The following is a 22,008-nucleotide window of genomic DNA, read 5'->3' on the forward strand; positions in this document are numbered from 1 at the left end:
GAGCGCTCACCCTGCGGGCTGTGTGGCCCTCTTATGCCCCAGCCTCCTGATGGCGACACTCTGCTGCACAAACAGGCGCCGTCCTTCGGGGGGAGGCGTCAAACCGAGGTGTCCTGACCCTCCTTGGCCGTTCCAAATCCCAGGGCGTCTCTCTCGAGGAGTCACGGCGGTGTCACCCATCAGTCGGGGTCTCCTCCTAATCCCCGTCTCACCTGTAACGATCAATGACGAGGCCCCCCTGTCCCGCGAAATTGTACTCGTCTCCTGGCCGCTGGCTGGCGCCGTGAGATTTAGTACTCGCGCAAGAGACCGGGGGCAGAGCGCGAACGCGGTCCCCCGCCCCCCCACAAAGTGCGCGCTCCGGGTTCCCTCTCGGGGCCCTGCAACACAGCGGAAGGGCAGCGAGAAGGAGCCTCTTGCTCTGACGCCGCAAGGCCACAAGAGGGCGGAGGCGCCGCGCGCTTTATGTGCTGAAATAAACACGCGACAGCCCCGAAATGTTTGCAGTGTGCTGTGCACTGGAGGTTTTTGTCTGGTGAAGACTTGCCTGTTGCTCCTCCGTGCAGTTTATTTGTCCTGCTCCAGTGCGGGGCAAGAGCAGGGCCAGGCAACTGAAGGGAGCACAGTCGCACAGTCGCACAGTGGCCAACATCCAGGCACGCAATGCGATTTGGAAAGCAGCTCCTTTCCAAAGAGTTGCACACGAACGATCCTTGAGTCCCGCTCGGGGGGCACGGAGCCCCCGCCACACACAGCTTCAAGTAGCGAGTCAGGCGCCGTTGCTTTCGCTTACGGCCACACCACCCTGAACACGCCCGATCTCGTCTGATCTCGGAAGCTAAGCAGGGTCGGGCCTGGTTAGTACTTGGATGGGAGACCGCCTGGGAATACCAGGTGCTGTAAGCTTTTGCTCTCTCGGCCAGCAGGGGTCGCCGTTGGTGCCGTAGGCTTTGGGAGGAAAAACCCTCGACTATGGACATTTATTTCCCGGGGTGCTCACGAAAAGACCAAACATTTCAATCTTCCCACTTTTGTTTCATTCAGCAACACTGACTGGCAAACGGTATCGCGACGGTCGTCCATTTTTAAGGCATGCCAGTTCAGAAAGAGAAGCTCCCTCACATCCCTTCAGATGCACAAGAAACATGGATCAATCTGCTCATCGCTAAAGTGGCCCTTTGAATGGCATGCGTGTGATTCATATGAAAAAAAAACGGCTGTAAAACGAATATCGAAGCTGCCTCTAAATCTGCAATTGAAGGTCAGTCAATAAACAACTCGTTTTGCGTACAAATATACATACATTCATTTATAACCGATTTCGTTCATTGAGCACGGATACAACAGAGGTACAGCCATTCACTATTTGACATTCCTGCACTGATACAGAACCCAACAATCAGAAAACTGGTGAACTGTCTTTAGCATTAGCATACAGTACCGAGGCCCCCATGACCAAATCAAGGCTAACCTCGATCAGCATCCTAAACCATGCAAACTACAGCAAAAAGACTCGCTTTGAAAAGGGAATTCATGTCCAGGAGGAGTAGTGTAATGAGCTTGAAATGCTTCCATGGACCTATAACTAAGAAAATAAGAGAAATAGTGGCATCCACTCCTTTCGAATTGTGGTCCTGCTTCGGGGTACTGCTTTTACTCCTACTTCATGCACTTCAAGTTGACCATCACACCTTGATCTTCTGGTTGGATGAGCAATGTGTTGCATGCTGGTAAGAACTCGGTTTCAATGCTGGGGTATAATGACTCATGAAGAGCTTTTGGTGTTGGATTTTGTTCTTAAGATATACAGTATTTCTCTCTCTCTCTATATATATATTATATTATGAGTGCAGGACGTAAGGTAGTCAGGTTACATTGCACTACAAACTGGTACACACACACACACGGGCAACAGACTGAACTACAAAGTCAAACTGATGGAGTGTGAGAAAAACAATAAAGGATTACTGTCCCCGGACAGAGAGCGGGAGAAAGCAAAAGTCAGCCAGACCACCAGGGTCAGACAAGCTGAAAGATCACAAGTGAAGTACCTTGTCACGAGGTGAACATTTAACGTGTATAAGCACAAGATTGTTTTTTGTGGTTATACAAATAGCGTTCTGGCTGTAGCGGGCATGAAAAGGAGGACCACGTTGTCAGGCGGTGCTCGCGAAAAAGCCCAGGGCGGTTCTGTAGTCACCCCCATCGCTGGAGCCGCTTCATCGGCACCCAGCACAGCTCCCCAGCAGACGGCAAAGCCGCCCGCACTGCCGCATCTGTTCTTGGACCAAGCACATCAGGGGAGAGCGCGAACGCAGTCCCCCACTACCAGAAATTATGCAGTCGAGATTCCCACATTTGGGGAATTCGCAGGGGTCAGCACAGCCGGAGTGCAATGGCCGAGCCTCGCCCTGGGTGAACCTCCTTCTTGATCAAGGTATCTCCCCTGCCAGGTAAGTATGAGTTGTACAGGCCCCTGCAAGCGGGCCGCACTCACAGCACAGTACTCGCAGCCTAGGCCAGCTCCTCGCCCCGCACGCCACCGCCTCCTGCTGGGCCCACTCTTTCGCACACTCACACGCCACACTAACACTCAAAAGCGAGGGCAAAGCGAGAAAACGAGCGCGTCGTTTCCTACACATCTGCAGTCGCCATTTCGCATCCGCAGCATGTCCCGGGATGCAATTCGGCCTCATTTACATATCACCAGGCCGGCAGATCGCCACGCAAGCTCGCGACGTGCGCCTGCCACACACCGAACAAACCTTTTCAGCAATTTCCAAAAAAAACGAGCCTGCTCGCCTCCGTCTCTTACCTGCTCTCCAGAGCCTGCTGCCTTCTGTGCTTTTCTCTCGGCACCGCTGCAGCGCACACAACTCCTGCAGCGGGAGGGGGGGAGAAAGTTCCCGCGCTCCGCCGCAGGGAAGGCTCGCTCCGAGCGCACACGTCCTGTCGATGCCAGTCCAACAAGTGCTCCGCGTTAGCAGCGTCGGGGCTCCGGCGTGTCGCACCTCACCTCACCTCACCTCACCTCGCACTGCCCCCTCCTTGAATGTCTGGCGCTGGGCATGCCCCGCTCTCCTCCGCCTTATCTTATCGCGTGTGAGCACCGACAATGGCCACAATGCCGGGGAATGGCACCTGTAAAGTGTTAATTGGGGCACAGGAACAGCCCGTCTCGTCTCGGGGGGGCCGGCTTCAGAGACAATACAGCAAACACAGCGGGGCGGGGGAAGAAGACGACACGACACATGCAGGTACAATCAGCTCCGGCGGGAACGAGTCATTTGTCGGTCTTTTCAAGTGCCGAGGGCCGAGCAATCCTTCACTTGTATCGTTTCTCCCCGGTGACTAGCTCTCGCCCTGCGACTCTCGACTGGGCTCACCCCCAGCAGCCCAGCAGGTGTGAGCCTGGCCGGCACCCGGATGGGAGCTTCCCCCCCGGGAAAGCTCAGGCTGCTGCTGCTCCTGCAAGAGGTGTGACTGGGACCAGTAGGGAGCGCTCACCCTGCGGGCTGTGTGGCCCTCTTATGCCCCAGCCTCCTGATGGCGACACTCTGCTGCACAAACAGGCGCCGTCCTTCGGGGGGAGGCGTCAAACCGAGGTGTCCTGACCCTCCTTGGCCGTTCCAAATCCCAGGGCGTCTCTCTCGAGGAGTCACGGCGGTGTCACCCATCAGTCGGGGTCTCCTCCTAATCCCCGTCTCACCTGTAACGATCAATGACGAGGCCCCCCTGTCCCGCGAAATTGTACTCGTCTCCTGGCCGCTGGCTGGCGCCGTGAGATTTAGTACTCGCGCAAGAGACCGGGGGCAGAGCGCGAACGCGGTCCCCCGCCCCCCCACAAAGTGCGCGCTCCGGGTTCCCTCTCGGGGCCCTGCAACACAGCGGAAGGGCAGCGAGAAGGAGCCTCTTGCTCTGACGCCGCAAGGCCACAAGAGGGCGGAGGCGCCGCGCGCTTTATGTGCTGAAATAAACACGCGACAGCCCCGAAATGTTTGCAGTGTGCTGTGCACTGGAGGTTTTTGTCTGGTGAAGACTTGCCTGTTGCTCCTCCGTGCAGTTTATTTGTCCTGCTCCAGTGCGGGGCAAGAGCAGGGCCAGGCAACTGAAGGGAGCACAGTCGCACAGTCGCACAGTCGCCAACATCCAGGCACGCAATGCGATTTGGAAAGCAGCTCCTTTCCAAAGAGTTGCACACGAACGATCCTTGAGTCCCGCTCGGGGGGCACGGAGCCCCCGCCACACACAGCTTCAAGTAGCGAGTCAGGCGCCGTTGCTTTCGCTTACGGCCACACCACCCTGAACACGCCCGATCTCGTCTGATCTCGGAAGCTAAGCAGGGTCGGGCCTGGTTAGTACTTGGATGGGAGACCGCCTGGGAATACCAGGTGCTGTAAGCTTTTGCTCTCTCGGCCAGCAGGGGTCGCCGTTGGTGCCGTAGGCTTTGGGAGGAAAAACCCTCGACTATGGACATTTATTTCCCGGGGTGCTCACGAAAAGACCAAACATTTCAATCTTCCCACTTTTGTTTCATTCAGCAACACTGACTGGCAAACGGTATCGCGACGGTCGTCCATTTTTAAGGCATGCCAGTTCAGAAAGAGAAGCTCCCTCACATCCCTTCAGATGCACAAGAAACATGGATCAATCTGCTCATCGCTAAAGTGGCCCTTTGAATGGCATGCGTGTGATTCATATGAAAAAAAAACGGCTGTAAAACGAATATCGAAGCTGCCTCTAAATCTGCAATTGAAGGTCAGTCAATAAACAACTCGTTTTGCGTACAAATATACATACATTCATTTATAACCGATTTCGTTCATTGAGCACGGATACAACAGAGGTACAGCCATTCACTATTTGACATTCCTGCACTGATACAGAACCCAACAATCAGAAAACTGGTGAACTGTCTTTAGCATTAGCATACAGTACCGAGGCCCCCATGACCAAATCAAGGCTAACCTCGATCAGCATCCTAAACCATGCAAACTACAGCAAAAAGACTCGCTTTGAAAAGGGAATTCATGTCCAGGAGGAGTAGTGTAATGAGCTTGAAATGCTTCCATGGACCTATAACTAAGAAAATAAGAGAAATAGTGGCATCCACTCCTTTCGAATTGTGGTCCTGCTTCGGGGTACTGCTTTTACTCCTACTTCATGCACTTCAAGTTGACCATCACACCTTGATCTTCTGGTTGGATGAGCAATGTGTTGCATGCTGGTAAGAACTCGGTTTCAATGCTGGGGTATAATGACTCATGAAGAGCTTTTGGTGTTGGATTTTGTTCTTAAGATATACAGTATTTCTCTCTCTCTCTATATATATATTATATTATGAGTGCAGGACGTAAGGTAGTCAGGTTACATTGCACTACAAACTGGTACACACACACACACGGGCAACAGACTGAACTACAAAGTCAAACTGATGGAGTGTGAGAAAAACAATAAAGGATTACTGTCCCCGGACAGAGAGCGGGAGAAAGCAAAAGTCAGCCAGACCACCAGGGTCAGACAAGCTGAAAGATCACAATTGAAGTACCTTGTCACGAGGTGAACATTTAACGTGTATAAGCACAAGATTGTTTTTTGTGGTTATACAAATAGCGTTCTGGCTGTAGCGGGCATGAAAAGGAGGACCACGTTGTCAGGCGGTGCTCGCGAAAAAGCCCAGGGCGGTTCTGTAGTCACCCCCATCGCTGGAGCCGCTTCATCGGCACCCAGCACAGCTCCCCAGCAGACGGCAAAGCCGCCCGCACTGCTGCATCTGTTCTTGGACCAAGCACATCAGGGGAGAGCGCGAACGCAGTCCCCCACTACCAGAAATTATGCAGTCGAGATTCCCACATTTGGGGAATTCGCAGGGGTCAGCACAGCCGGAGTGCAATGGCCGAGCCTCGCCCTGGGTGAACCTCCTTCTTGATCAAGGTATCTCCCCTGCCAGGTAAGTATGAGTTGTACAGGCCCCTGCAAGCGGGCCGCACTCACAGCACAGTACTCGCAGCCTAGGCCAGCTCCTCGCCCCGCACGCCACCGCCTCCTGCTGGGCCCACTCTTTCGCACACTCACACGCCACACTAACACTCAAAAGCGAGGGCAAAGCGAGAAAACGAGCGCGTCGTTTCCTACACATCTGCAGTCGCCATTTCGCATCCGCAGCATGTCCCGGGATGTTATTCGGCCTCATTTACATATCACCAGGCCGGCAGATCGCCACGCAAGCTCGCGACGTGCGCCTGCCACACACCGAACAAACCTTTTCAGCAATTTCCAAAAAAACGAGCCTGCTCGCCTGCTCGCCTGCCCCCGTCTCTTACCTGCTCTCCAGAGCCTGCTGCCTTCTGTGCTTTTCTCTCGGCACCGCTGCAGCGCACACAACTCCTGCAGCGGGAGGGGGGGAGAAAGTTCCCGCGCTCCGCCGCAGGGAAGGCTCGCTCCGAGCGCACACGTCCTGTCGATGCCAGTCCAACAAGTGCTCCGCGTTAGCAGCGTCGGGGCTCCGGCGTGTCGCACCTCACCTCACCTCACCTCACCTCGCACTGCCCCCTCCTTGAATGTCTGGCGCTGGGCATGCCCCGCTCTCCTCCGCCTTATCTTATCGCGTGTGAGCACCGACAATGGCCACAATGCCGGGGAATGGCACCTGTAAAGTGTTAATTGGGGCACAGGAACAGCCCGTCTCGTCTCGGGGGGGCCGGCTTCAGAGACAATACAGCAAACACAGCGGGGCGGGGGAAGAAGACGACACGACACATGCAGGTACAATCAGCTCCGGCGGGAACGAGTCATTTGTCGGTCTTTTCAAGTGCCGAGGGCCGAGCAATCCTTCACTTGTATCGTTTCTCCCCGGTGACTAGCTCTCGCCCTGCGACTCTCGACTGGGCTCACCCCCAGCAGCCCAGCAGGTGTGAGCCTGGCCGGCACCCGGATGGGAGCTTCCCCCCCGGGAAAGCTCAGGCTGCTGCTGCTCCTGCAAGAGGTGTGACTGGGACCAGTAGGGAGCGCTCACCCTGCGGGCTGTGTGGCCCTCTTATGCCCCAGCCTCCTGATGGCGACACTCTGCTGCACAAACAGGCGCCGTCCTTCGGGGGGAGGCGTCAAACCGAGGTGTCCTGACCCTCCTTGGCCGTTCCAAATCCCAGGGCGTCTCTCTCGAGGAGTCACGGCGGTGTCACCCATCAGTCGGGGTCTCCTCCTAATCCCCGTCTCACCTGTAACGATCAATGACGAGGCCCCCCTGTCCCGCGAAATTGTACTCGTCTCCTGGCCGCTGGCTGGCGCCGTGAGATTTAGTACTCGCGCAAGAGACCGGGGGCAGAGCGCGAACGCGGTCCCCCGCCCCCCCACAAAGTGCGCGCTCCGGGTTCCCTCTCGGGGCCCTGCAACACAGCGGAAGGGCAGCGAGAAGGAGCCTCTTGCTCTGACGCCGCAAGGCCACAAGAGGGCGGAGGCGCCGCGCGCTTTATGTGCTGAAATAAACACGCGACAGCCCCGAAATGTTTGCAGTGTGCTGTGCACTGGAGGTTTTTGTCTGGTGAAGACTTGCCTGTTGCTCCTCCGTGCAGTTTATTTGTCCTGCTCCAGTGCGGGGCAAGAGCAGGGCCAGGCAACTGAAGGGAGCACAGTCGCACAGTCGCACAGTGGCCAACATCCAGGCACGCAATGCGATTTGGAAAGCAGCTCCTTTCCAAAGAGTTGCACACGAACGATCCTTGAGTCCCGCTCGGGGGGCACGGAGCCCCCGCCACACACAGCTTCAAGTAGCGAGTCAGGCGCCGTTGCTTTCGCTTACGGCCACACCACCCTGAACACGCCCGATCTCGTCTGATCTCGGAAGCTAAGCAGGGTCGGGCCTGGTTAGTACTTGGATGGGAGACCGCCTGGGAATACCAGGTGCTGTAAGCTTTTGCTCTCTCGGCCAGCAGGGGTCGCCGTTGGTGCCGTAGGCTTTGGGAGGAAAAACCCTCGACTATGGACATTTATTTCCCGGGGTGCTCACGAAAAGACCAAACATTTCAATCTTCCCACTTTTGTTTCATTCAGCAACACTGACTGGCAAACGGTATCGCGACGGTCGTCCATTTTTAAGGCATGCCAGTTCAGAAAGAGAAGCTCCCTCACATCCCTTCAGATGCACAAGAAACATGGATCAATCTGCTCATCGCTAAAGTGGCCCTTTGAATGGCATGCGTGTGATTCATATGAAAAAAAAACGGCTGTAAAACGAATATCGAAGCTGCCTCTAAATCTGCAATTGAAGGTCAGTCAATAAACAACTCGTTTTGCGTACAAATATACATACATTCATTTATAACCGATTTCGTTCATTGAGCACGGATACAACAGAGGTACAGCCATTCACTATTTGACATTCCTGCACTGATACAGAACCCAACAATCAGAAAACTGGTGAACTGTCTTTAGCATTAGCATACAGTACCGAGGCCCCCATGACCAAATCAAGGCTAACCTCGATCAGCATCCTAAACCATGCAAACTACAGCAAAAAGACTCGCTTTGAAAAGGGAATTCATGTCCAGGAGGAGTAGTGTAATGAGCTTGAAATGCTTCCATGGACCTATAACTAAGAAAATAAGAGAAATAGTGGCATCCACTCCTTTCGAATTGTGGTCCTGCTTCGGGGTACTGCTTTTACTCCTACTTCATGCACTTCAAGTTGACCATCACACCTTGATCTTCTGGTTGGATGAGCAATGTGTTGCATGCTGGTAAGAACTCGGTTTCAATGCTGGGGTATAATGACTCATGAAGAGCTTTTGGTGTTGGATTTTGTTCTTAAGATATACAGTATTTCTCTCTCTCTCTATATATATATTATATTATGAGTGCAGGACGTAAGGTAGTCAGGTTACATTGCACTACAAACTGGTACACACACACACACGGGCAACAGACTGAACTACAAAGTCAAACTGATGGAGTGTGAGAAAAACAATAAAGGATTACTGTCCCAGGACAGAGAGCGGGAGAAAGCAAAAGTCAGCCAGACCACCAGGGTCAGACAAGCTGAAAGATCACAAGTGAAGTACCTTGTCACGAGGTGAACATTTAACGTGTATAAGCACAAGATTGTTTTTTGTGGTTATACAAATAGCGTTCTGGCTGTAGCGGGCATGAAAAGGAGGACCACGTTGTCAGGCGGTGCTCGCAAAAAAGCCCAGGGCGGTTCTGTAGTCACCTCCATCGCTGGAGCCGCTTCATCGGCACCAAGCACAGCTCCCCAGCAGACGGCAAAGCCGCCCGCACTGCTGCATCTGTTCTTGGACCAAGCACATCAGGGGAGAGCGCGAACGCAGTCCCCCACTACCAGAAATTATGCAGTCGAGATTCCCACATTTGGGGAATTCGCAGGGGTCAGCACAGCCGGAGTGCAATGGCCGAGCCTCGCCCTGGGTGAACCTCCTTCTTGATCAAGGTATCTCCCCTGCCAGGTAAGTATGAGTTGTACAGGCCCCTGCAAGCGGGCCGCACTCACAGCACAGTACTCGCAGCCTAGGCCAGCTCCTCGCCCCGCACGCCACCGCCTCCTGCTGGGCCCACTCTTTCGCACACTCACACGCCACACTAACACTCAAAAGCGAGGGCAAAGCGAGAAAACGAGCGCGTCGTTTCCTACACATCTGCAGTCGCCATTTCGCATCCGCAGCATGTCCCGGGATGTTATTCGGCCTCATTTACATATCACCAGGCCGGCAGATCGCCACGCAAGCTCGCGACGTGCGCCTGCCACACACCGAACAAACCTTTTCAGCAATTTCCAAAAAAACGAGCCTGCTCGCCTGCTCGCCTGCCCCCGTCTCTTACCTGCTCTCCAGAGCCTGCTGCCTTCTGTGCTTTTCTCTCGGCACCGCTGCAGCGCACACAACTCCTGCAGCGGGAGGGGGGGAGAAAGTTCCCGCGCTCCGCCGCAGGGAAGGCTCGCTCCGAGCGCACACGTCCTGTCGATGCCAGTCCAACAAGTGCTCCGCGTTAGCAGCGTCGGGGCTCCGGCGTGTCGCACCTCACCTCACCTCACCTCGCACTGCCCCCTCCTTGAATGTCTGGCGCTGGGCATGCCCCGCTCTCCTCCGCCTTATCTTATCGCGTGTGAGCACCGACAATGGCCACAATGCCGGGGAATGGCACCTGTAAAGTGTTAATTGGGGCACAGAAACAGCCCGTCTCGTCTCGGGGGGGCCGGCTTCAGAGACAATACAGCAAACACAGCGGGGCGGGGGAAGAAGACGACACGACACATGCAGGTACAATCAGCTCCGGCGGGAACGAGTCATTTGTCGGTCTTTTCAAGTGCCGAGGGCCGAGCAATCCTTCACTTGTATCGTTTCTCCCCGGTGACTAGCTCTCGCCCTGCGACTCTCGACTGGGCTCACCCCCAGCAGCCCAGCAGGTGTGAGCCTGGCCGGCACCCGGATGGGAGCTTCCCCCCCGGGAAAGCTCAGGCTGCTGCTGCTCCTGCAAGAGGTGTGACTGGGACCAGTAGGGAGCGCTCACCCTGCGGGCTGTGTGGCCCTCTTATGCCCCAGCCTCCTGATGGCGACACTCTGCTGCACAAACAGGCGCCGTCCTTCGGGGGGAGGCGTCAAACCGAGGTGTCCTGACCCTCCTTGGCCGTTCCAAATCCCAGGGCGTCTCTCTCGAGGAGTCACGGCGGTGTCACCCATCAGTCGGGGTCTCCTCCTAATCCCCGTCTCACCTGTAACGATCAATGACGAGGCCCCCCTGTCCCGCGAAATTGTACTCGTCTCCTGGCCGCTGGCTGGCGCCGTGAGATTTAGTACTCGCGCAAGAGACCGGGGGCAGAGCGCGAACGCGGTCCCCCGCCCCCCCACAAAGTGCGCGCTCCGGGTTCCCTCTCGGGGCCCTGCAACACAGCGGAAGGGCAGCGAGAAGGAGCCTCTTGCTCTGACGCCGCAAGGCCACAAGAGGGCGGAGGCGCCGCGCGCTTTATGTGCTGAAATAAACACGCGACAGCCCCGAAATGTTTGCAGTGTGCTGTGCACTGGAGGTTTTTGTCTGGTGAAGACTTGCCTGTTGCTCCTCCGTGCAGTTTATTTGTCCTGCTCCAGTGCGGGGCAAGAGCAGGGCCAGGCAACTGAAGGGAGCACAGTCGCACAGTCGCACAGTGGCCAACATCCAGGCACGCAATGCGATTTGGAAAGCAGCTCCTTTCCAAAGAGTTGCACACGAACGATCCTTGAGTCCCGCTCGGGGGGCACGGAGCCCCCGCCACACACAGCTTCAAGTAGCGAGTCAGGCGCCGTTGCTTTCGCTTACGGCCACACCACCCTGAACACGCCCGATCTCGTCTGATCTCGGAAGCTAAGCAGGGTCGGGCCTGGTTAGTACTTGGATGGGAGACCGCCTGGGAATACCAGGTGCTGTAAGCTTTTGCTCTCTCGGCCAGCAGGGGTCGCCGTTGGTGCCGTAGGCTTTGGGAGGAAAAACCCTCGACTATGGACATTTATTTCCCGGGGTGCTCACGAAAAGACCAAACATTTCAATCTTCCCACTTTTGTTTCATTCAGCAACACTGACTGGCAAACGGTATCGCGACGGTCGTCCATTTTTAAGGCATGCCAGTTCAGAAAGAGAAGCTCCCTCACATCCCTTCAGATGCACAAGAAACATGGATCAATCTGCTCATCGCTAAAGTGGCCCTTTGAATGGCATGCGTGTGATTCATATGAAAAAAAAACGGCTGTAAAACGAATATCGAAGCTGCCTCTAAATCTGCAATTGAAGGTCAGTCAATAAACAACTCGTTTTGCGTACAAATATACATACATTCATTTATAACCGATTTCGTTCATTGAGCACGGATACAACAGAGGTACAGCCATTCACTATTTGACATTCCTGCACTGATACAGAACCCAACAATCAGAAAACTGGTGAACTGTCTTTAGCATTAGCATACAGTACCGAGGCCCCCATGACCAAATCAAGGCTAACCTCGATCAGCATCCTAAACCATGCAAACTACAGCAAAAAGACTCGCTTTGAAAAGGGAATTCATGTCCAGGAGGAGTAGTGTAATGAGCTTGAAATGCTTCCATGGACCTATAACTAAGAAAATAAGAGAAATAGTGGCATCCACTCCTTTCGAATTGTGGTCCTGCTTCGGGGTACTGCTTTTACTCCTACTTCATGCACTTCAAGTTGACCATCACACCTTGATCTTCTGGTTGGATGAGCAATGTGTTGCATGCTGGTAAGAACTCGGTTTCAATGCTGGGGTATAATGACTCATGAAGAGCTTTTGGTGTTGGATTTTGTTCTTAAGATATACAGTATTTCTCTCTCTCTCTATATATATATTATATTATGAGTGCAGGACGTAAGGTAGTCAGGTTACATTGCACTACAAACTGGTACACACACACGGGCAACAGACTGAACTACAAAGTCAAACTGATGGAGTGTGAGAAAAACAATAAAGGATTACTATCCCCGGACAGAGAGCGGGAGAAAGCAAAAGTCAGCCAGACCACCAGGGTCAGACAAGCTGAAAGATCACAAGTGAAGTACCTTGTCACGAGGTGAACATTTAACGTGTATAAGCACAAGATTGTTTTTTGTGGTTATACAAATAGCGTTCTGGCTGTAGCGGGCATGAAAAGGAGGACCACGTTGTCAGGCGGTGCTCGCGAAAAAGCCCAGGGCGGTTCTGTAGTCACCCCCATCGCTGGAGCCGCTTCATCGGCACCCAGCACAGCTCCCCAGCAGACGGCAAAGCCGCCCGCACTGCTGCATCTGTTCTTGGACCAAGCACATCAGGGGAGAGCGCGAACGCAGTCCCCCACTACCAGAAATTATGCAGTCGAGATTCCCACATTTGGGGAATTCGCAGGGGTCAGCACAGCCGGAGTGCAATGGCCGAGCCTCGCCCTGGGTGAACCTCCTTCTTGATCAAGGTATCTCCCCTGCCAGGTAAGTATGAGTTGTACAGGCCCCTGCAAGCGGGCCGCACTCACAGCACAGTACTCGCAGCCTAGGCCAGCTCCTCGCCCCGCACGCCACCGCCTCCTGCTGGGCCCACTCTTTCGCACACTCACACGCCACACTAACACTCAAAAGCGAGGGCAAAGCGAGAAAACGAGCGCGTCGTTTCCTACACATCTGCAGTCGCCATTTCGCATCCGCAGCATGTCCCGGGATGCAATTCGGCCTCATTTACATATCACCAGGCCGGCAGATCGCCACGCAAGCTCGCGACGTGCGCCTGCCACACACCGAACAAACCTTTTCAGCAATTTCCAAAAAAACGAGCCTGCTCGCCTCCGTCTCTTACCTGCTCTCCAGAGCCTGCTGCCTTCTGTGCTTTTCTCTCGGCACCGCTGCAGCGCACACAACTCCTGCAGCGGGAGGGGGGGAGAAAGTTCCCGCGCTCCGCCGCAGGGAAGGCTCGCTCCGAGCGCACACGTCCTGTCGATGCCAGTCCAACAAGTGCTCCGCGTTAGCAGCGTCGGGGCTCCGGCGTGTCGCACCTCACCTCACCTCACCTCACCTCGCACTGCCCCCTCCTTGAATGTCTGGCGCTGGGCATGCCCCGCTCTCCTCCGCCTTATCTTATCGCGTGTGAGCACCGACAATGGCCACAATGCCGGGGAATGGCACCTGTAAAGTGTTAATTGGGGCACAGGAACAGCCCGTCTCGTCTCGGGGGGGCCGGCTTCAGAGACAATACAGCAAACACAGCGGGGCGGGGGAAGAAGACGACACGACACATGCAGGTACAATCAGCTCCGGCGGGAACGAGTCATTTGTCGGTCTTTTCAAGTGCCGAGGGCCGAGCAATCCTTCACTTGTATCGTTTCTCCCCGGTGACTAGCTCTCGCCCTGCGACTCTCGACTGGGCTCACCCCCAGCAGCCCAGCAGGTGTGAGCCTGGCCGGCACCCGGATGGGAGCTTCCCCCCCGGGAAAGCTCAGGCTGCTGCTGCTCCTGCAAGAGGTGTGACTGGGACCAGTAGGGAGCGCTCACCCTGCGGGCTGTGTGGCCCTCTTATGCCCCAGCCTCCTGATGGCGACACTCTGCTGCACAAACAGGCGCCGTCCTTCGGGGGGAGGCGTCAAACCGAGGTGTCCTGACCCTCCTTGGCCGTTCCAAATCCCAGGGCGTCTCTCTCGAGGAGTCACGGCGGTGTCACCCATCAGTCGGGGTCTCCTCCTAATCCCCGTCTCACCTGTAACGATCAATGACGAGGCCCCCCTGTCCCGCGAAATTGTACTCGTCTCCTGGCCGCTGGCTGGCGCCGTGAGATTTAGTACTCGCGCAAGAGACCGGGGGCAGAGCGCGAACGCGGTCCCCCGCCCCCCCACAAAGTGCGCGCTCCGGGTTCCCTCGCGGGGCCCTGCAACACAGCGGAAGGGCAGCGAGAAGGAGCCTCTTGCTCTGACGCCGCAAGGCCACAAGAGGGCGGAGGCGCCGCGCGCTTTATGTGCTGAAATAAACACGCGACAGCCCCGAAATGTTTGCAGTGTGCTGTGCACTGGAGGTTTTTGTCTGGTGAAGACTTGCCTGTTGCTCCTCCGTGCAGTTTATTTGTCCTGCTCCAGTGCGGGGCAAGAGCAGGGCCAGGCAACTGAAGGGAGCACAGTCGCACAGTCGCACAGTGGCCAACATCCAGGCACGCAATGCGATTTGGAAAGCAGCTCCTTTCCAAAGAGTTGCACACGAACGATCCTTGAGTCCCGCTCGGGGGGCACGGAGCCCCCGCCACACACAGCTTCAAGTAGCGAGTCAGGCGCCGTTGCTTTCGCTTACGGCCACACCACCCTGAACACGCCCGATCTCGTCTGATCTCGGAAGCTAAGCAGGGTCGGGCCTGGTTAGTACTTGGATGGGAGACCGCCTGGGAATACCAGGTGCTGTAAGCTTTTGCTCTCTCGGCCAGCAGGGGTCGCCGTTGGTGCCGTAGGCTTTGGGAGGAAAAACCCTCGACTATGGACATTTATTTCCCGGGGTGCTCACGAAAAGACCAAACATTTCAATCTTCCCACTTTTGTTTCATTCAGCAACACTGACTGGCAAACGGTATCGCGACGGTCGTCCATTTTTAAGGCATGCCAGTTCAGAAAGAGAAGCTCCCTCACATCCCTTCAGATGCACAAGAAACATGGATCAATCTGCTCATCGCTAAAGTGGCCCTTTGAATGGCATGCGTGTGATTCATATGAAAAAAAAACGGCTGTAAAACGAATATCGAAGCTGCCTCTAAATCTGCAATTGAAGGTCAGTCAATAAACAACTCGTTTTGCGTACAAATATACATACATTCATTTATAACCGATTTCGTTCATTGAGCACGGATACAACAGAGGTACAGCCATTCACTATTTGACATTCCTGCACTGATACAGAACCCAACAATCAGAAAACTGGTGAACTGTCTTTAGCATTAGCATACAGTACCGAGGCCCCCATGACCAAATCAAGGCTAACCTCGATCAGCATCCTAAACCATGCAAACTACAGCAAAAAGACTCGCTTTGAAAAGGGAATTCATGTCCAGGAGGAGTAGTGTAATGAGCTTGAAATGCTTCCATGGACCTATAACTAAGAAAATAAGAGAAATAGTGGCATCCACTCCTTTCGAATTGTGGTCCTGCTTCGGGGTACTGCTTTTACTCCTACTTCATGCACTTCAAGTTGACCATCACACCTTGATCTTCTGGTTGGATGAGCAATGTGTTGCATGCTGGTAAGAACTCGGTTTCAATGCTGGGGTATAATGACTCATGAAGAGCTTTTGGTGTTGGATTTTGTTCTTAAGATATACAGTATTTCTCTCTCTCTCTATATATATATTATATTATGAGTGCAGGACGTAAGGTAGTCAGGTTACATTGCACTACAAACTGGTACACACACACACACGGGCAACAGACTGAACTACAAAGTCAAACTGATGGAGTGTGAGAAAAACAATAAAGGATTACTGTCCCCGGACAGAGAGCGGGAGAAAGCAAAAGTCAGCCAGACCACCAGGGTCAGACAAGCTGAAAGATCACAAGTGAAGTACCTTGTCACGAGGTGAACATTTAACGTGTATAAGCACAAGATTGTTTTTTGTGGTTATACAAATAGCGTTCTGGCTGTAGCGGGCATGAAAAGGAGGACCACGTTGTCAGGCGGTGCTCGCGAAAAAGCCCAGGGCGGTTCTGTAGTCACCCCCATCGCTGGAGCCGCTTCATCGGCACCCAGCACAGCTCCCCAGCAGACGGCAAAGCCGCCCGCACTGCCGCATTTGTTCTTGGACCAAGCACATCAGGGGAGAGCGCGAACGCAGTCCCCCACTACCAGAAATTATGCAGTCGAGATTCCCACATTTGGGGAATTCGCAGGGGTCAGCACAGCCGGAGTGCAATGGCCGAGCCTCGCCCTGGGTGAACCTCCTTCTTGATCAAGGTATCTCCCCTGCCAGGTAAGTATGAGTTGTACAGGCCCCTGCAAGCGGGCCGCACTCACAGCACAGTACTCGCAGCCTAGGCCAGCTCCTCGCCCCGCACGCCACCGCCTCCTGCTGGGCCCACTCTTTCGCACACTCACACGCCACACTAACACTCAAAAGCGAGGGCAAAGCGAGAAAACGAGCGCGTCGTTTCCTACACATCTGCAGTCGCCATTTCGCATCCGCAGCATGTCCCGGGATGCAATTCGGCCTCATTTACATATCACCAGGCCGGCAGATCGCCACGCAAGCTCGCGACGTGCGCCTGCCACACACCGAACAAACCTTTTCAGCAATTTCCAAAAAAACGAGCCTGCTCGCCTCCGTCTCTTACCTGCTCTCCAGAGCCTGCTGCCTTCTGTGCTTTTCTCTCGGCACCGCTGCAGCGCACACAACTCCTGCAGCGGGAGGGGGGGAGAAAGTTCCCGCGCTCCGCCGCAGGGAAGGCTCGCTCCGAGCGCACACGTCCTGTCGATGCCAGTCCAACAAGTGCTCCGCGTTAGCAGCGTCGGGGCTCCGGCGTGTCGCACCTCACCTCACCTCACCTCACCTCGCACTGCCCCCTCCTTGAATGTCTGGCGCTGGGCATGCCCCGCTCTCCTCCGCCTTATCTTATCGCGTGTGAGCACCGACAATGGCCACAATGCCGGGGAATGGCACCTGTAAAGTGTTAATTGGGGCACAGGAACAGCCCGTCTCGTCTCGGGGGGGCCGGCTTCAGAGACAATACAGCAAACACAGCGGGGCGGGGGAAGAAGACGACACGACACATGCAGGTACAATCAGCTCCGGCGGGAACGAGTCATTTGTCGGTCTTTTCAAGTGCCGAGGGCCGAGCAATCCTTCACTTGTATCGTTTCTCCCCGGTGACTAGCTCTCGCCCTGCGACTCTCGACTGGGCTCACCCCCAGCAGCCCAGCAGGTGTGAGCCTGGCCGGCACCCGGATGGGAGCTTCCCCCCCGGGAAAGCTCAGGCTGCTGCTGCTCCTGCAAGAGGTGTGACTGGGACCAGTAGGGAGCGCTCACCCTGCGGGCTGTGTGGCCCTCTTATGCCCCAGCCTCCTGATGGCGACACTCTGCTGCACAAACAGGCGCCGTCCTTCGGGGGGAGGCGTCAAACCGAGGTGTCCTGACCCTCCTTGGCCGTTCCAAATCCCAGGGCGTCTCTCTCGAGGAGTCACGGCGGTGTCACCCATCAGTCGGGGTCTCCTCCTAATCCCCGTCTCACCTGTAACGATCAATGACGAGGCCCCCCTGTCCCGCGAAATTGTACTCGTCTCCTGGCCGCTGGCTGGCGCCGTGAGATTTAGTACTCGCGCAAGAGACCGGGGGCAGAGCGCGAACGCGGTCCCCCGCCCCCCCACAAAGTGCGCGCTCCGGGTTCCCTCTCGGGGCCCTGCAACACAGCGGAAGGGCAGCGAGAAGGAGCCTCTTGCTCTGACGCCGCAAGGCCACAAGAGGGCGGAGGCGCCGCGCGCTTTATGTGCTGAAATAAACACGCGACAGCCCCGAAATGTTTGCAGTGTGCTGTGCACTGGAGGTTTTTGTCTGGTGAAGACTTGCCTGTTGCTCCTCCGTGCAGTTTATTTGTCCTGCTCCAGTGCGGGGCAAGAGCAGGGCCAGGCAACTGAAGGGAGCACAGTCGCACAGTCGCACAGTGGCCAACATCCAGGCACGCAATGCGATTTGGAAAGCAGCTCCTTTCCAAAGAGTTGCACACGAACGATCCTTGAGTCCCGCTCGGGGGGCACGGAGCCCCCGCCACACACAGCTTCAAGTAGCGAGTCAGGCGCCGTTGCTTTCGCTTACGGCCACACCACCCTGAACACGCCCGATCTCGTCTGATCTCGGAAGCTAAGCAGGGTCGGGCCTGGTTAGTACTTGGATGGGAGACCGCCTGGGAATACCAGGTGCTGTAAGCTTTTGCTCTCTCGGCCAGCAGGGGTCGCCGTTGGTGCCGTAGGCTTTGGGAGGAAAAACCCTCGACTATGGACATTTATTTCCCGGGGTGCTCACGAAAAGACCAAACATTTCAATCTTCCCACTTTTGTTTCATTCAGCAACACTGACTGGCAAACGGTATCGCGACGGTCGTCCATTTTTAAGGCATGCCAGTTCAGAAAGAGAAGCTCCCTCACATCCCTTCAGATGCACAAGAAACATGGATCAATCTGCTCATCGCTAAAGTGGCCCTTTGAATGGCATGCGTGTGATTCATATGAAAAAAAAACGGCTGTAAAACGAATATCGAAGCTGCCTCTAAATCTGCAATTGAAGGTCAGTCAATAAACAACTCGTTTTGCGTACAAATATACATACATTCATTTATAACCGATTTCGTTCATTGAGCACGGATACAACAGAGGTACAGCCATTCACTATTTGACATTCCTGCACTGATACAGAACCCAACAATCAGAAAACTGGTGAACTGTCTTTAGCATTAGCATACAGTACCGAGGCCCCCATGACCAAATCAAGGCTAACCTCGATCAGCATCCTAAACCATGCAAACTACAGCAAAAAGACTCGCTTTGAAAAGGGAATTCATGTCCAGGAGGAGTAGTGTAATGAGCTTGAAATGCTTCCATGGACCTATAACTAAGAAAATAAGAGAAATAGTGGCATCCACTCCTTTCGAATTGTGGTCCTGCTTCGGGGTACTGCTTTTACTCCTACTTCATGCACTTCAAGTTGACCATCACACCTTGATCTTCTGGTTGGATGAGCAATGTGTTGCATGCTGGTAAGAACTCGGTTTCAATGCTGGGGTATAATGACTCATGAAGAGCTTTTGGTGTTGGATTTTGTTCTTAAGATATACAGTATTTCTCTCTCTCTATATATATATATTATATTATGAGTGCAGGACGTAAGGTAGTCAGGTTACATTGCACTACAAACTGGTACACACACACACACGGGCAACAGACTGAACTACAAAGTCAAACTGATGGAGTGTGAGAAAAACAATAAAGGATTACTGTCCCCGGACAGAGAGCGGGAGAAAGCAAAAGTCAGCCAGACCACCAGGGTCAGACAAGCTGAAAGATCACAAGTGAAGTACCTTGTCACGAGGTGAACATTTAACGTGTATAAGCACAAGATTGTTTTTTGTGGTTATACAAATAGCGTTCTGGCTGTAGCGGGCATGAAAAGGAGGACCACGTTGTCAGGCGGTGCTCGCGAAAAAGCCCAGGGCGGTTCTGTAGTAACCCCCACCGCTGAAGCCGCTTCATCGGCACCCAGCACAGCTCCCCAGCAGACGGCAAAGCCGCCCGCACTGCCGCATCTGTTCTTGGACCAAGCACATCAGGGGAGAGCGCGAACGCAGTCCCCCACTACCAGAAATTATGCAGTCGAGATTCCCACATTTGGGGAATTCGCAGGGGTCAGCACAGCCGGAGTGCAATGGCCGAGCCTCGCCCTGGGTGAACCTCCTTCTTGATCAAGGTATCTCCCCTGCCAGGTAAGTATGAGTTGTACAGGCCCCTGCAAGCGGGCCGCACTCACAGCACAGTACTCGCAGCCTAGGCCAGCTCCTCGCCCCGCACGCCACCGCCTCCTGCTGGGCCCACTCTTTCGCACACTCACACGCCACACTAACACTCAAAAGCGAGGGCAAAGCGAGAAAACGAGCGCGTCGTTTCCTACACATCTGCAGTCGCCATTTCGCATCCGCAGCATGTCCCGGGATGCAATTCGGCCTCATTTACATATCACCAGGCCGGCAGATCGCCACGCAAGCTCGCGACGTGCGCCTGCCACACACCGAACAAACCTTTTCAGCAATTTCCAAAAAAAACGAGCCTGCTCGCCTCCGTCTCTTACCTGCTCTCCAGAGCCTGCTGCCTTCTGTGCTTTTCTCTCGGCACCGCTGCAGCGCACACAACTCCTGCAGCGGGAGGGGGGGAGAAAGTTCCCGCGCTCCGCCGCAGGGAAGGCTCGCTCCGAGCGCACACGTCCTGTCGATGCCAGTCCAACAAGTGCTCCGCGTTAGCAGCGTCGGGGCTCCGGCGTGTCGCACCTCACCTCACCTCACCTCACCTCGCACTGCCCCCTCCTTGAATGTCTGGCGCTGGGCATGCCCCGCTCTCCTCCGCCTTATCTTATCGCGTGTGAGCACCGACAATGGCCACAATGCCGGGGAATGGCACCTGTAAAGTGTTAATTGGGGCACAGGAACAGCCCGTCTCGTCTCGGGGGGGCCGGCTTCAGAGACAATACAGCAAACACAGCGGGGCGGGGGAAGAAGACGACACGACACATGCAGGTACAATCAGCTCCGGCGGGAACGAGTCATTTGTCGGTCTTTTCAAGTGCCGAGGGCCGAGCAATCCTTCACTTGTATCGTTTCTCCCCGGTGACTAGCTCTCGCCCTGCGACTCTCGACTGGGCTCACCCCCAGCAGCCCAGCAGGTGTGAGCCTGGCCGGCACCCGGATGGGAGCTTCCCCCCCGGGAAAGCTCAGGCTGCTGCTGCTCCTGCAAGAGGTGTGACTGGGACCAGTAGGGAGCGCTCACCCTGCGGGCTGTGTGGCCCTCTTATGCCCCAGCCTCCTGATGGCGACACTCTGCTGCACAAACAGGCGCCGTCCTTCGGGGGGAGGCGTCAAACCGAGGTGTCCTGACCCTCCTTGGCCGTTCCAAATCCCAGGGCGTCTCTCTCGAGGAGTCACGGCGGTGTCACCCATCAGTCGGGGTCTCCTCCTAATCCCCGTCTCACCTGTAACGATCAATGACGAGGCCCCCCTGTCCCGCGAAATTGTACTCGTCTCCTGGCCGCTGGCTGGCGCCGTGAGATTTAGTACTCGCGCAAGAGACCGGGGGCAGAGCGCGAACGCGGTCCCCCGCCCCCCCACAAAGTGCGCGCTCCGGGTTCCCTCTCGGGGCCCTGCAACACAGCGGAAGGGCAGCGAGAAGGAGCCTCTTGCTCTGACGCCGCAAGGCCACAAGAGGGCGGAGGCGCCGCGCGCTTTATGTGCTGAAATAAACACGCGACAGCCCCGAAATGTTTGCAGTGTGCTGTGCACTGGAGGTTTTTGTCTGGTGAAGACTTGCCTGTTGCTCCTCCGTGCAGTTTATTTGTCCTGCTCCAGTGCGGGGCAAGAGCAGGGCCAGGCAACTGAAGGGAGCACAGTCGCACAGTCGCACAGTGGCCAACATCCAGGCACGCAATGCGATTTGGAAAGCAGCTCCTTTCCAAAGAGTTGCACACGAACGATCCTTGAGTCCCGCTCGGGGGGCACGGAGCCCCCGCCACACACAGCTTCAAGTAGCGAGTCAGGCGCCGTTGCTTTCGCTTACGGCCACACCACCCTGAACACGCCCGATCTCGTCTGATCTCGGAAGCTAAGCAGGGTCGGGCCTGGTTAGTACTTGGATGGGAGACCGCCTGGGAATACCAGGTGCTGTAAGCTTTTGCTCTCTCGGCCAGCAGGGGTCGCCGTTGGTGCCGTAGGCTTTGGGAGGAAAAACCCTCGACTATGGACATTTATTTCCCGGGGTGCTCACGAAAAGACCAAACAT

At 55.3% G+C, this 22,008-nt stretch overlaps 13 non-coding genes across 13 annotated transcripts; 7 read left to right on the top strand and 6 right to left on the bottom strand.

Annotated features, from left to right (window-relative positions):
* The first annotated feature begins 787 nt into the window (after positions 1 to 787).
* LOC148678785 (5S ribosomal RNA) lies at positions 788 to 906 on the top strand. Its single transcript, XR_015940489.1, has one exon. It is a non-coding gene; the product is annotated as a 5S ribosomal RNA (ribosomal RNA).
* Positions 907 to 2,297: 1,391 nt separating this feature from the next.
* Positions 2,298 to 2,461, bottom strand: LOC148678786 (U1 spliceosomal RNA). Its single transcript, XR_015940255.1, has one exon. It is a non-coding gene; the product is annotated as a U1 spliceosomal RNA (small nuclear RNA).
* A 1,823-nt stretch (positions 2,462 to 4,284) lies between these two features.
* LOC148678787 (5S ribosomal RNA) lies at positions 4,285 to 4,403 on the top strand. Its single transcript, XR_015940499.1, has one exon. It is a non-coding gene; the product is annotated as a 5S ribosomal RNA (ribosomal RNA).
* A 1,391-nt stretch (positions 4,404 to 5,794) lies between these two features.
* Positions 5,795 to 5,958, bottom strand: LOC148678788 (U1 spliceosomal RNA). The gene has a single exon (XR_015940311.1). It is a non-coding gene; the product is annotated as a U1 spliceosomal RNA (small nuclear RNA).
* Positions 5,959 to 7,792: 1,834 nt separating this feature from the next.
* LOC148678789 (5S ribosomal RNA) lies at positions 7,793 to 7,911 on the top strand. The gene has a single exon (XR_015940500.1). It is a non-coding gene; the product is annotated as a 5S ribosomal RNA (ribosomal RNA).
* A 1,391-nt stretch (positions 7,912 to 9,302) lies between these two features.
* Positions 9,303 to 9,466, bottom strand: LOC148678790 (U1 spliceosomal RNA). Its single transcript, XR_015940331.1, has one exon. It is a non-coding gene; the product is annotated as a U1 spliceosomal RNA (small nuclear RNA).
* Positions 9,467 to 11,295: 1,829 nt separating this feature from the next.
* LOC148678791 (5S ribosomal RNA) lies at positions 11,296 to 11,414 on the top strand. The gene has a single exon (XR_015940502.1). It is a non-coding gene; the product is annotated as a 5S ribosomal RNA (ribosomal RNA).
* A 1,387-nt stretch (positions 11,415 to 12,801) lies between these two features.
* On the bottom strand, positions 12,802 to 12,965 carry LOC148678792 (U1 spliceosomal RNA). Its single transcript, XR_015940358.1, has one exon. It is a non-coding gene; the product is annotated as a U1 spliceosomal RNA (small nuclear RNA).
* Positions 12,966 to 14,787: 1,822 nt separating this feature from the next.
* On the top strand, positions 14,788 to 14,906 carry LOC148678793 (5S ribosomal RNA). Its single transcript, XR_015940503.1, has one exon. It is a non-coding gene; the product is annotated as a 5S ribosomal RNA (ribosomal RNA).
* Positions 14,907 to 16,297: 1,391 nt separating this feature from the next.
* Positions 16,298 to 16,461, bottom strand: LOC148678794 (U1 spliceosomal RNA). Its single transcript, XR_015940376.1, has one exon. It is a non-coding gene; the product is annotated as a U1 spliceosomal RNA (small nuclear RNA).
* A 1,822-nt stretch (positions 16,462 to 18,283) lies between these two features.
* Positions 18,284 to 18,402, top strand: LOC148678795 (5S ribosomal RNA). Its single transcript, XR_015940505.1, has one exon. It is a non-coding gene; the product is annotated as a 5S ribosomal RNA (ribosomal RNA).
* Positions 18,403 to 19,793: 1,391 nt separating this feature from the next.
* LOC148678796 (U1 spliceosomal RNA) lies at positions 19,794 to 19,957 on the bottom strand. The gene has a single exon (XR_015940414.1). It is a non-coding gene; the product is annotated as a U1 spliceosomal RNA (small nuclear RNA).
* A 1,823-nt stretch (positions 19,958 to 21,780) lies between these two features.
* Positions 21,781 to 21,899, top strand: LOC148678797 (5S ribosomal RNA). Its single transcript, XR_015940510.1, has one exon. It is a non-coding gene; the product is annotated as a 5S ribosomal RNA (ribosomal RNA).
* Positions 21,900 to 22,008: the final 109 nt, after the last annotated feature.

Source organism: Lepisosteus platostomus, chromosome 1 (assembly GCF_059453375.1).
Source record: "Lepisosteus platostomus isolate fLepPlt1 chromosome 1, fLepPlt1.hap1, whole genome shotgun sequence".
NCBI classification, from domain to species: domain Eukaryota; kingdom Metazoa; phylum Chordata; class Actinopteri; order Semionotiformes; family Lepisosteidae; genus Lepisosteus; species Lepisosteus platostomus.